The sequence below is a fragment of the Dioscorea cayenensis genome, chromosome 1 (genome assembly GCF_009730915.1).
Source record: "Dioscorea cayenensis subsp. rotundata cultivar TDr96_F1 chromosome 1, TDr96_F1_v2_PseudoChromosome.rev07_lg8_w22 25.fasta, whole genome shotgun sequence".
Lineage (NCBI taxonomy): Eukaryota > Viridiplantae > Streptophyta > Magnoliopsida > Dioscoreales > Dioscoreaceae > Dioscorea > Dioscorea cayenensis.
This window is the reverse complement of record NC_052471.1, coordinates 18,850,961-18,865,116: the sequence shown is the minus strand read 5'-3', so window position 1 is coordinate 18,865,116 and position 14,156 is coordinate 18,850,961. Positions and strand designations below refer to the sequence as shown.

General features: G+C 43.0%; 1 non-coding gene across 1 annotated transcript; it reads right to left on the bottom strand.

Moving 5' to 3' along the window:
- Window positions 1-12,947: 12,947 nt before the first annotated feature.
- LOC120268256 lies at window positions 12,948-13,054 on the bottom strand. The gene has a single exon (XR_005538890.1). It is a non-coding gene; the product is annotated as a small nucleolar RNA R71 (small nucleolar RNA).
- Between the last annotated feature and the right edge of the window lie 1,102 nt (window positions 13,055-14,156).

The following is a 14,156-nucleotide window of genomic DNA, read 5'->3' as shown; positions in this document are numbered from 1 at the left end:
GAGCACGTGAAGGCGATCACTTTGAGAAGTGGTCGTGAGGTTGAAGGTAGGCTTCCGAGTGAGAAGCCAAAAGAACACGCACCCAATGTTATAGAGGTAGAAGAGGGAACAAGCAAAGAGAAAGAGGTGGCACCCCTACCTTTCAAGCCAAGAATCCCTTACCCCTCTAGATTGAAAAATGACCATGGGGATGAACAGTACAAGAAGTTCCTGAGTTTGTTCAAGCAACTCCACATTAATATTCCTTTTGTTGAGGCATTGACCCAAATGCCTAAGTATGCAAAGTTCTTGAAAGACTTGTTGACTAACAAGAGGAAGTTGGAGGAAAGTGCTTCAGTGATTTTAGATACTTCATGCCCGGTGTATTGCAAAAGAACATGCCGAACAAGAAGAAAGACCCTGGAAGCTTCATCATTCCATGTAATATTGGCAATCTAGTTGAGGAAATGGCATTGGCGGACTTAGGGGCTAGTATCAACGTTATGCCATACACGTTCTTTCAAAAGCTAGGCTTGGGTGAGCCTAGGCCTACTCGGATGACTTTGCAACTAGCGGACCGAACAGTGCAACATCCGAGAGGCATCATTGAAGACGTGCTTGTCAAGGTGGACAAGTACATTTTTTTGGTTGACGTTGTATTGCTAGACGTCGATGAAGATGCAGATGTACCTTTAATACTTGGGAGACCGTTCTTGCGGACTTCCATGGCATTGATTGACATGGACAGCGGAGAGCTAACTTTGAGGGTTGGAGATGACAAGCTCACATACCGCCTTGCTTAAGCCATGCGGCATTCACTTGATTTTGATGATACTTTATACTTTCTAGACACTACTAATGAGATTATTGTTGAATACATGCAGGAAATGTTCAATCCGGACCGAAACGAGGGTTTGTACGACCAAGAGAAGGATTATGAAGAAGTAATGGTGCTTGGTTCGACAGAAGAAGTACCATCTACCCCGCCGATCTTGAAGAAGGTGCTCCAGAAAATGAAGAGGGCTAGGAGACGCCACCGGAAACACTCCAAGGCTATTGGAGACGTCCATAAACTGAAGGAGTTGGATGAACCATCGCTAGGTGGTCCGAAGCCCGATAATTCACCCTCTATCCTCAAGAGACTTTTGCACATCATGCTTTCAAGTCATGGGTAAGAGGGCAACCTTCATCTATGATCCCCCGTGAGGTAAGACAAGGTACGTCAAGCTTAGTGCATTAAACAAGCACTTCTTGGGAGTCAACCCAAGTGTTTACTGTTTTCTTATCTTCTAGTTTAGTTTGTTTGCATGAATAATTTGTTAAGTGTTGGTGTCTTGATTTTTAGATGCTTGTGCTGAGATTTTCTTGTGGGCTCTGAGTATTCATCTTGTGTTTTCATGTGGAATTGGCGAAGTAATGTCATTTGAGCTTTATTCCATGTTTTTCGCTGGTAAAACTTGCATACTAGGGTAGGCTCTGAGTGTGTAACCATGTTCAGAAACTTTCTGCTGAGCCTGCAGGTTTTTCTAAGGCATCCAGTGAAAACGCACGAGCGTGTGGAATTTCCGCACGCCCGTGTATTTGTATTGCGAGATCATCCAGAGAAGACACAGGGCCGTGCGGCTGCCCCTATGAATGACCATGGTTATATCGCACGACCATGGGTAATTTCTGCACGGGCATGTGATTTCCTGCAGAGTTTGTCAAAATTATCCCCAGAGTGCACAGGGGCGTGAACTCGCACCTGTGGGTGACCATGCGAATATCATACCCCTGTGGGTAATTTCCGCACGCCCGTGCGAAACTCTGTAGAGGAGTTCTCTCCATCCCGAGAATCCACAAGGGCGTGCGATCACCACTGTGAGATGGGCCTGTGAATGCCCACGGCCGTGCGGAATTTCCGCACGGGCGGTGGAACACTTAGCAATTTTCCTCGGATGTCCAGAGAAGCCACAGGGGCGTGCAGCGGCCCCTGTAGATCGGGCGCACGGGCATGGGTATTTTCCGCATGCCCGTGCGAGAGCGTTCAGAGTTAGTGAGAGATTTTGTCGAGAGCGCCCAGGGGCGTGCACCTGCCCCTGTGAAGCTCTCCTGTGGGGGCGCACGGGCGTGGGTAATTTCCGCACGCCCGTGTGGATGTACAGAACGCCAAGAGGCGCAAGTTCTTTTTAGAGAATAGTCAATTCTCTTCTCCCTCACACCCTCCATTCGTCTGGGAGCACTTTCACATCAACCCCCGACCTTCTAGCACCGATTTGGTAGGATTGTTGCAAGGTGTTTTGGCCGATTCGTAGTTCTTTCATTTTAACTCGTCGGTAAGCCCTATTTATGATTTTCTTCATCAATTCATGATTTTCATAGATGAATCTGGTTAATAATGATTCGTTTCTTCAATTAGAAAGATGATTTATATTTAGAACGAAGTTAGAAGTTCTTTTAAGTTGTATTTTTGGATTCTTGTGGCGCGGCCGTGCGGTTTTCACGCCCCATGGATCCCCACGGGCGTGCGGAAATTTCACACGACCATGTGGATGTTTGCAGCATTAGTTTATCAACTTGTTTGATCGATTTCGTTTCAAATTTTGCAGATTATGGCACCTCGGTCGAAGAAGCAAGCTGATAAGAGGCCGTGTGAGTCATCATCTGAGCTTGAGGGCATGAGTTTCACGATTCCAGAGCATCAGGTTTGCTATGAGTGCTTGTGGAGACTCTGGTTCGGACAGACTCAATTCTTGGACACGAGTATAATGAGAGATCTACAATAGGGAGATGAGTTCGCTGATGAGGTCGAGGATCTCGTTTCAGCAGGTGGTTGGCGGCAGTTATTGATGATTAGAGAGCCAGCCATCCGAGAGTTTGCACTAGAGGTGCTATCATCATTCGAGTTTGATAGATCGTACGCGAGCTTCGACAGTTTCGACACCATTCAGTTTAGAGCACTTGGACACCACCATAGCTTGAGCATCACGTAGTTTTCAATTCTGCTTGGCTTGTATGAGGAGGCATTCACAGACACTAAGGAGTACTCTCAGTTACCTACTAATTATCCAGGAGCTTTAACCCCGCATAGAGCTTACAGGGCACTATATGGTCAAGGTCAGTACGTGCCGGGGGTGTCCATGGCCACGTGCCTTTCCCGACCTGCATACTGATACTTACATGCCATAATGAGTAGATCGGTGAATGGCCATGGTGATAGCACTGGCGTTCTGAGCCGACAGGAGCTTCTATACTTGTACTCGATGGTGCAGCGCGTACCGATTCACTTAGGACACATCATGGCAGAGTACATCAGACATCAGGGGCATTATGCTAGACTGGGACCGATCTTCTCGAGCCCCTACATTACGAGATTAGTGTTGGGCATGGGTCTCTTGGATTTGATTCGTGGGGCTGAGAAGATGAGTATACCTACCCCCTTGAGTTTAGAGACAATGAGATTAATGGGCATGGTCCGTAGAGTTCAGTCAGCACCGATGGAGACCAAGGCAACTTCGGCGGCAGTGGATGCTCCCCTTGTATATTTGTTTTCACCATCTCAAGCCCATGATGGCTTCGAGAGGCTCGAGAGTACGGTAGGAGTGATACGGACAGAGATGGATGAGGCTCGAGCAGAGATTGCCGAGATCAGGGCCACGTAAGCCGCTCAGTACACAGAGTTCATGGCATGTTTCGATGTATTACAACAGATCTTAGAGCGAGATGTCGCCTCCTCATTTGTCTTGCGACCGAGGACTCCTCAGCCCCCCTCGGCATCTCCTGCACCCCCATCTACTATACCAGCACTGGTGGATCAACTTTATGTTTCCCCACCACCAGCAGTAGCAGAGGAGCCGACAGAGCATGACACCAACATTTGACTTTATTTTTTTACATTTTCTTTATTTTGCATTTTATTTTAGACTTGTTCACTCAGAAATGATTCTCCTTCTGAGTTTATTTTCATTTTACATCTCGAGTTGTATTCATTGTCTATCTTTTATATATACTCGAGTTATTTTGTTTTTATTAAGCTTCACTGAATCCCATCATATATGCGTGCAGATGGTCTTGTGACTTGTGGAATTGAGACTTTGTCATGGGCACGGCCAAAGTGCTTTGGCACTTGACCATGTGAGCTTCATAACACATTGGAACACTACTCCCAAATATTTAGCTTCATCAAACGCAACACTAGGAGTCAGGGGAGTATTGTTTTGATTGCTTCTCCCACATATATTCTTGATTGATATCCATTATGAGTGAGCTTGCATGTGTACATTGAGGACAATGTACAACTTAAGTGTGCGGGGGAATTTCATAGTGCACACATCCTTTTTATTGTTCTTGATTGATGTCCATGCTCACATAGCCAAGGGCGGTTCACCTTAGTTGCAATGATTGTATTCTTGAGTTTAGGAGAATTTTTAACATTGAATATCTTTATGCTCTAGTTTTATTTGAATTTTTAGGAATTTTTGCCTTAATTACACTCAGTGCACTACTCACTCTTTAAACTCTATTGGAAACTCATGTTCGATGTTAAAAGGACTAGTTATAGTTGTTTCTTGTGTTAAATTCTGGAAAAAAAAAATGAATGATGAAAAGAAGGAACAAAATAGTTTTCTTGTTTATTTTGCATTTTGGGTGGAAAGAGCTACCACCTATGTAGTATGAAGCTACTCTCATAAGTCGAATACTAGTTATGCTCTAATGAGAGAAAGAGCTATCCCATAGGATTAGTGAAAGCTACCACTCCGGTAGAAAGGGCTACCACCTCGAAATTGTGTAAGCCACTTAGCGGCCGCTTTGGAAAGGGCTACCTTAGAGGATGTGTGAAGCTACTACCATCTTTGAAATTGTTGTCACTTTTGTAGATAAATAAGTCCCTTATAATTAGAACTTTGAGGAGTATACCTTGGGTTGTTTTGAGTGAGTTCACACATGTACACGATTTCGGGTTTGTTATTCTTTTTGATTCATGTTTTTAGCTAGAGCTTTGATTGTTTGTATTTAATGTTGAAATTTCCCTTACTTGTAGAATGCTCTCTCTGTAAACTTTGGTGACCCTAAGGCCAAGCACTTCCAATATTTCCTTCATCTATGCACAGAATGTTTAATTTTTGCTTGAGGACAAGCAGAAGCTTAAGTGTGGGGGAGTTTGATAAGTGCTTGTGTGATATGAATGCGAAGCATTCTTTCCTTATGTTAAGCATTACATTTCTCGGGTTTTTACACTAATTTGTGTGTTTTTATATTACTTTCATGCAGGTAGGGTTGTGAGGCCGAGTATGAAGGAAAGAAACCAATGTGGATCATAATGCACTTATTTTGGAGGAAATCTTGCTAAGGTTCAAACGCGAAGACATAGGTCGGGTGTGAGATGCTAGAGTGTGTGCCAACCTCCTTGTATTTGAGTTAGCACAACCATTTGGAGGGGCACAGGGCAGTCACACTCAAGCATTCCGACTTATGCACACATAATAAGATCTCCACCAACTTGTCCATCATTAAAAAAGCAAAGCGATCAACGACGTGAGCGTGTGCCCGTTTGCGTCACCTCGATGAAAGTATGGACTCGGGAAGTATTTTACGCCAGGTACTGTAGCAGAACATTTTAAGGAAAAGTACTATAGCAGCACTGTTCGTAGCCGGCCGAAAATCACAATTCCAGAGATTCCACACGGGCGTGTGGAAATTACCCACGCCCGTGTGGAAATTCCACATGGGTGTGTGAAAAATTCATTGGACCATGTGGATCCCCGATTCCAGCCCTATTAAAGCCGATTTCAACAATGATTTCAACAATCTTTTCTCCATATTTTCCCCAACTTGAGAGATTGTTTTGGCTAGGATTTTGAGAAATATTTACTAGGGTTTTGGAGAGTATCTACGGCTCCCACATCGTTATTCCTTTGGAAGAAGGTTGGTAGGGAAGCTTCCGTCGAGGCGTATCCTATACAGGACAAGGGAATCCCTGGACGACGAGTAGAGGACTTTCCACAAGACCATCGACACGACTATCGAGGGGGTTTCTCTATGGATTCATTACTTTTACATTCTATTTCTTTGATTGTAGTTAGATCCATGGAGAGCTAAACCCCTAGTGGGTATTTGGGTATTTGTGAACCCTAGGATGTATTTGTTTAATTGAATCTCTTTATTATGCTTTCAATTAATTGATGTTTGTTGTGAGTTCCAACCTTGAATGCTTGATTGTATGAACATTTCCCCTAGAGTGACACTAGGTTTGAGAGTTTTTCTTGGTACCTTGTGAGTGAGTGACACACCACGAGGGTTAGACAAAGCTAGGTTGGAGAGGGTAGAGAGGGTGAGTCGAGAGGTATAGAAGCATCCCCTTTCCCCTCCGACGTGATAGATTCTACCTCCGTTCCTTGAGTTCTTTACGGCCATAATAGAGTGAATGGTCCAAGGGATGACACTCCGGTGGGACTTACTCGCGCGTGCAATGGAGTGAAGCGTTGAGGTGATCTAAGTATCTAGGGCTTAATCGTGGTTAGGGACCATCCACCTGGACCAAAGGGTTAGGTCTATAATTAGGAAGAGATTTATCACATGGAATCCCTAGAGCTCATTGCAACTCTATTCGAGTACGAGGTTGAGAGGTTATCTAATCTCTCCTCCGCGACATGTATAGAGTTCGGCATAGTTGACCTTAGATTTGAGACTATGTATTTAAGGATTTCCACGACTCGCCATTGCATTGATTAGGAATCATAATAGAGGGTTCTTGCACTTGAGACGATTGTCCTAGGTGGAGCATTATCCGAGTACCCCATCTTTATCGATTGCCTTACCTCCTCCTTTACTCGTGCTCTATTACTTGTTGTTTTTACTTTTGAGAATTGAATCATTGTCACACTTGTCACTACTGATCATTCACATACCTAAGAAGCGGATTAAGTGTTTTTATTCCCTACTCTGTGTGGATTCGATACCCGCTCATCCGGGATTATGACTTCGACAAACCCGTGCACTTGCGTGATATACGCAAGGGGAACTTGTCAGAGGCAGCTACTATTGATTAAGGAGCAAGCCATTCGTGTACTTACTCTTGAGGTCTTATCATCATTTGAGTTTGATAGATTTTATGAGAGATTCGACAGCTTAGATGCCATTCAGTTTAGGGCATTTAGACATCACCATAGCATGAGCATTTCTCAAATTTCAGCCTGGGTTGGCTTGTACAAGGAGGCATTTACAGACACTGAGGAGTGTGCTCAGTTACTAATAAACACCTAAATGTACGTATTTTATATGTATTAATCTTGTATTATTTTTGTATATTTTAATGAATTGATGCCCGTTTAATTGTAAATTGCTTATTTCGATGTTACAAATCCTAGAAGAGTCGAACGAAGCTCAAAAATGCAAATTGGACAAATTCGACAACAAAAATGGCATTTTTGGGGTTTCGACACTGTGGCAAGCACTGTAGTGGAGTCATTGTTCATGCTATCACGCATTCGGCTGTGAGCTTCACGTGGTCCACGCGCCCGCATGAGTGCCCGTGAGGTTTGCTGGAAATTCACAACTCTAAATAATGTAGGAAAACACTGTAGCAAGACAATGTAGATGAGTACTGTAGCACTGACACCTTTTCTGGGCAAAATGGCAGTGAGCTTCACGGCCTCCATGCGCCCGCATGGAGCCCGTATGGACCTGACGGGGTATATATTGGACTGAATTTCTATGGCAAAAAGGGAGACATTTTTGGAGAGAGCTTTTTGGGGAGTTGGAGCTGACTTCTACCAGTTTAGGGGAGGTAAGATCACACGTTTTGGACAAGGGGAATCAAAGGAAGAAGCTTGGTTTGGCTAGATCTTCATCGATCTCTTCTTTGGGAGCTTGTAGATGATAAGGGAAGCCCCCCCGATCCCGTCATCCATGGAAGCTTTCCACCTAATTTGGCTTCTCATCTCACTTCTATTGTTTGAAGGAGTTTTCTTATGTCATTTATAGTTTTTTTGATGGACCTATTATTTGTATTTGTTTGCATGGACAAGTAGACCCCAAGGTCACCGGATGCCGGTGAACCTTGGGGTGAACTTGTGTATTTGGATGATCTAATTTTGTTTATTGCAATTGTTGTGTGTTTGTGATTCATTCTTGGTGCATTTGATGGGTTGCTTACATGAGAACTCTGTAAACCAACTCCTAGGTTGTACTTGGTAGTGTGACCATCGCCCTTGTACTAGACACACCAAGTTTGGATGGGATTCATGTACAAATACGTAGTGACCATCAGGTATTTTGTACCCCTCCAACATTAGGGCTAGACGAAGTTGTGTTCCGGCTCCAATTAGAGATTTCTCCCTTGTTAATGCAATCATATTAGGATTTGATCAGAAGAAATTCTGTATAAATACTTATACTGGATTAGGGGTCAATTTCCGTGACCATCTGGTTGATCTAATTTACTAAATCTCTAGGTCCAAACCTTCAATTGCATGACATTCTTAGCATCCTTTACATTTCAGTAGCCCCTAGGGAATCCGCATCCGTGACCATTTCATTCCCCGATTTTATACCCTTGCCTTGTTTTAGACTCCACTTGTAGTTCTTTCATTTTAATTAATAGATTAGAGAACCCCTTCGAATCTTTTGGCTAGACAATACGCGAAGAGGAAGTAAGGGTATATCCTTGGGCCCAGGGAATACGACCCTCTCGTGCTCGCACGAAAGGTATTACTTGATGACTCCGTGCGCTTGCTGATCGTGCATCAGTTACCTACAGATTATCCTTGGGCATTGACAGCGCAGAGAGAGTACAGAGCATTATGTGGTCAAGGACAATATGAGCCAGGGGTCTCCAATTCCACATGCCTTTCTTAACGTGCTTATCTATATGTGCATATTATTCTGAGTAGTACGGTGAATGGCTGTGGTGATAGCACTAGCATTTTGAGCTGACAGGAGCTGTTGTACATATATTCGATGGTCCAAAGCACACCGATTCATCTAGGGCACATTATCATAGAGTATATATGACATCAGGGGCAGTATGCTAGATTAGGAATGATTTTTTCGGGCCGCTACATTACGAGACTAGTTATGGGTATAGGTCTTCTGGACACGATTCGTGGGGTAGAGAAGATGAGTATACCTACCCCCCTGAGCTTAGAGATGATGAGATTGATGGGTATGGTCCGCAAAGTCTAATCAGGAGTATATGCTCAGATTACTCCTGCCCCAAAGGTAGAATAGGGGGAGGATGAGCTGGCCGAGGGTTCAAAGCTTGCCCCCGAGCCTTAGCCCATGGCGATGGAGATCGAGGCACCTCTTGCAGCAGAGAAGCCATCCCCAGTACAGATGTTTTCCCCATCTCGAGCCTATAATCGTTTTGAGAGGCTTGAGAGCGAAGATGGAATAATGATTTTTGTTGATAAAATATAATGAAAGCAAGAATAAAAGAAACAAGAAAGAGAGAATCACAAATAGATGATAGGTAAGCCAATCGATAGAAGTGGGGTCAACCGATAAGCACCTAAGATAATTGCTTCAAGTGCAAAATCAACTATTATATCTCCTAATTTATGCTTAATGAGTCATGAAAATTGCTAAACACACGGTCCCAAACCTAAGGTCAACCATGACTAAATCTACAGTATGTCCCGGTGGAGAAATCGATCAATCTCAACACATCACTCCGTGTAGAGTTGCAAGACACTCTAGGGATTCCAAGTGATAAACCCTATTCTAATGTATAGATCTAACCCTTTGGTATAGGCGAAAGACCCCTAGTCGTAATTAAGCCCTAGGTGCTAAAGTTACTTCAACACTTCACTCCGTTACCCGTACAACTAAGCCATAGCGGAGGTCATCCCTTAGCCCATTCACTCTACTATGACTGCAAAGAACTCTTGGAACATGGAGGTAGGATAAATCAAATTGAAGGTGAAATCGGATGCTCCGCTACCTCTCAACTCACCCTCTCAACCCTCTCCAATCTTGCAATGTCTAACTCTCATGGTGTGTCACTAACTCACAAAGGTTACCAATGTAGACTCTCAACCCTAATATCATTCTAAGGGAGAAATCATACAACAAGCATTCAAGATTGAAACTCAATTAAAGACATCAATTAACGAAAACAAAATAGAAGATTAATGAACAAATACATCCTAGGGTTCACAAATCTAAGTACCCACTAGGGGTTTAGCTCTCCATGGAGGTAGTTACAATCAACAATGAAATCGAATGTAAAAACATGTAATCCATAGAAAAACCATCTCGGTATTTGTGTCGATGGTCTTGTGGAGTAGCCTCGTCTTCTCCAAAGGTCCCCTTGTACGGCCTAGGGCACACCTCGTCGGATCAATGCCGATAAAAGCCTCCCCAATAACCTTTTTCCAAGCGGAGCGCGGTGTTGAAGCCGTAGAACCTCTCCAAAAGCCTTGTCAAAACCACTCTAAACCCTAGTGATAAGTGCTTGTGTGTTAAGAATGCGAAGTGTTCTTTCCTTACAATGAGCATTACTTTTATCAGGTTTAAGCGCTAGTACATGTGTATTTGTGTTCTTTTGCGCATGTAGGGTTGTGAAGCTATGTTTTGAGAAAAGAAGCCAAAAGTAGATCGTGAATGCACTATTTGGTGGAGTCTTGGAAGGAACAAACGAGAAAACACAAGTGGGGCTCTAAGAATGTGAATGTGGGACAACCTCCATGTATTCAAGCCATTACAATGAGTTGGAGGGGCATGAAGATAGTCACATTTGCGTATCCCGACTGTTGCATTGATAGCAAGATCTTCATTATTGAGGCTTTTGATTAAAGAAGAGTTGTGATGTATGGCATAAACGTGTGCCCGTTTATGTTACCTCGATGAAAAGTGTGGAATTGGGAGTGTTTCGACCGAGTACTATAGTATGTTACTGTAGTAAGTAACTTTAGCAAGACACTGTGGCAGTACTATTCATAGCCGGTCGAAAATCAGATTTCCAGAGAATCCTCACTGGCGTGTGGAAATTATCTACACCGGTGTGGAATATCCACAGGGGCTTGTGGATGCCCGATTCCAGCCCAATTTAACCGCGATTCAACCCGATTTTGGGGATCTTCTTTCTCCCTTCTCTCTAACTTTTCTCCATCTTTTTAGAGGTCGTCAGTTAGGGTTTTGAGAGGCTTTTGGCATGACTTTGGAGTGGTTCTCCGGATTTGACATCGCGCTTCTCTTGGGAAAAGATTATTGGGGGAGCTTTCGTCGGCATCGATCCGGCGAGGTGTGCCCTAGGCCGGACAAGGGGAACTTTGCAGAAGACGAGGCTACTGTATAAGACCATCAACATGAACACAGAGGGGGTTTTCCTATGGATTACTTATATTTACTTTCGATTTCATTGTTGATTGTATTGTGCTCCATGGAGTGCTAAACCCTCTAGTGGGTACTTGGATTTTGTAAACCCTAGGATGTTATTGTTTCATTGACCTTCCATTATGTTTTCCTTAATTGATGCTTTTAACTGAGTTCCAATCTTGAATTCTTGTTGAATGATTTCTCCCTTAGAGTGGCACTAGGGTTGAGTGCCAATATTGGTAATCTTTGTGGATGGGTGACACTCCATGAGGGTTAGATAAAGCTAGATTAGAGATGGTTGAGAGGATGAGTCAAGAGGTAGCGGGGCGTCCCCTTTCCCCTCCGGGGTGATTTGTCCTACCTCCATTTCCTCGAGTTCTTAGCGGTTACAATAGAGTGAAGTGCTAAGGGATGAACTCCGCTGGGGCTTAGTTGTGTGAGCAATAGAGTGAAGCGTTAAAGTGACTTTAGTATCTTGAGCTTAATTGTAATTATGGGTCTTTCACCTGGACCAAAGGGTTAGATCTACACATAGGAATAGGGTTTTTCACTTGGAATCCCTAGAACTCCATGCAACTTTGTGCAGTGTGAGGTGTTGAGACTGAGCAATTTCTCCATGGGATATAGTGTAGGGTTAGTCATGGTTGACCTTAGGTTTGGGACCGTGTTCTTTAGGATTTCGACGACTCATTAAGCATTAATTAGGAAATATAATGGTAGGTCTTGCACTTGAAGCATAAGTCCTATTCGGAGCATTGTCTGAGTACCCCACCTCTATCGATTGGCTTACCTCTCGCTTACTTGTGGCTCTCATTCTTTTTTTTTTTATTTCTGTTTACATCACATCTTATCAACACAATCATTATTCATCTTTATTTGGTTAAGTAGCTATTTAGGTATTTTTTATTTCCACTATCTGTGGATACGATACCACACTCACTTGGGATTTATTACTTCGACAAACCCGTGCACTTGCGGGTCACACGCAAGGGGTGTTATCAAGTTTTTCGCATCGTTGCCGGAAGGTAGGTGTTTAGAGATACTTTGCAGTTTGCTATCTTAGCTATTCATTCATTCATTCTATTTTATATCTTCTCTTATTTTACCATTTTTCTAATTTTGTTTTTTTTATTTTGATACAGCTCCAGGTTATGACCCGAGCAAACCCTTCGATATTAATTGAAGGTGATCCCAAACTTAAATGTATACTCAGAAGAAAAGGTAAAGAATCTGTGCAATAACTGTTGAATCTAGCTAAAGTGGAAGTTGAAGGGTCTGACAACATGGCGGAATAGAATGAACAACAGAGAACACTCTCTGATTATGCTAGATTGTCTGTATTGGGGACACAATCTAGCATTATGTGGCCCCCAATCATAACTCAGAATTTTGAGCTAAAGCCTGCATTCATCCACAAGTTACAGCAGTCCGCATAGTTTAATGGTTTGGCCGATGTGGATCCAAACAATCACATAGAGAATTTCTTGGAAGTGTGTGATATGCTCAAGATCAATGGTGTTACGGATGATGCCATCAAGTATAGAGCCTTCCCATTTTCCTTGAAGGGGAGAGTGAAGCAGTGGCTACACTAATTACCTAGAGCATCGATCACTATATGGGAGGAGATGGTAGAAGCTTTTCTTGCCCATTATTTCCATCTCGGAAAATCTGTAAAGCTTAGGAATGAGATCTCATCCTTTGTGCAAATGGAATTGGAGTCTTTATTTGAGACATGGGAAAGGTTCAAGGAACTCCTGCGAAATTGTCCTCAACATGGGTTTCTAGAGTGGATGATCATTCGGACTTTTTACAATTGTTTGAACCCAAGTACAAGACAGCTACTTGATGTAGCAGAAGGAGGTACTCTAGGTTGCAAGACCCCATGAGAAGCCCGATAATTAATTCAAGAAATGGGGTTGAACAGCTACAAATGGAGTAAATGTGGTTAGATCGTTCGCTGCCCAAGTGAAGCCATTGAGTAAGAAGTTAGACACTATAACTTCTCCGAGATTGGCGGCCGTAACAAGTTATGATTGATGTGGAAGGGGGCATGCCCCATCCGGTTGCACGATAGCCTTTGGTGGTACACCCTTCATTGAGCAATGACACAACCAAATATGCGTATAAACCACAATTGCACGGGTGTCGAAGTAATAAATCCCTGGTGAGTGGGTATCGTATCCATAAGGAGTAGGGAATAAAAATACTTAAATTGTTTCTTAACCAAGTGAAAGATGAATAATGGTTTTGTCAAAAAGATGTAATTTAAAAAAGAATAAAAGAAACAAGAAAGAGAAACACAAGTAAAGGAGGATATAAGGCAATTGATAAAAATGGGGTACTTGGTTATTATTCCGCCTAGGACGATAGGATCAAGTGCAAAACTCTCTATTATGCTTCCTAACTAATGCATTAATGAGTTATGGAGATCCTTCAATACATGGTCTCAAATCTAAGGTTAACCATGCCTGACTCTATAGATGTCTCGGTGGAGAAATTGAATAATCTCAACACCTCGCACTCGTACAGAATTGCAATGAGTTCTAGGGATTCCAAGTGATAAATCCCCTTCCTATATGTAGACCTAACCCTCTGGTACAGGTGGAAGGTCCCTAGTCACAATTAAGCCCTAGGTGCTGAAATAACTTCAACGCTTCTGACACATCCGTATATGCGTGTAAACCGCAAGTGCATGGGTATCGAAGTAATAATCCCATATGTGTGGGTATCGTATCCACAGAGAATGGGGAATACAGACACTTAAGTTGTTTCTTAACTAATGTGGAAGATGAATAGTGATAAGTGTGAAAAAATATGAAATAACAAAAATAAAAATAACAACATAGAGGGCACAAGTAAAGGAGATGGTATGGAAATCGATA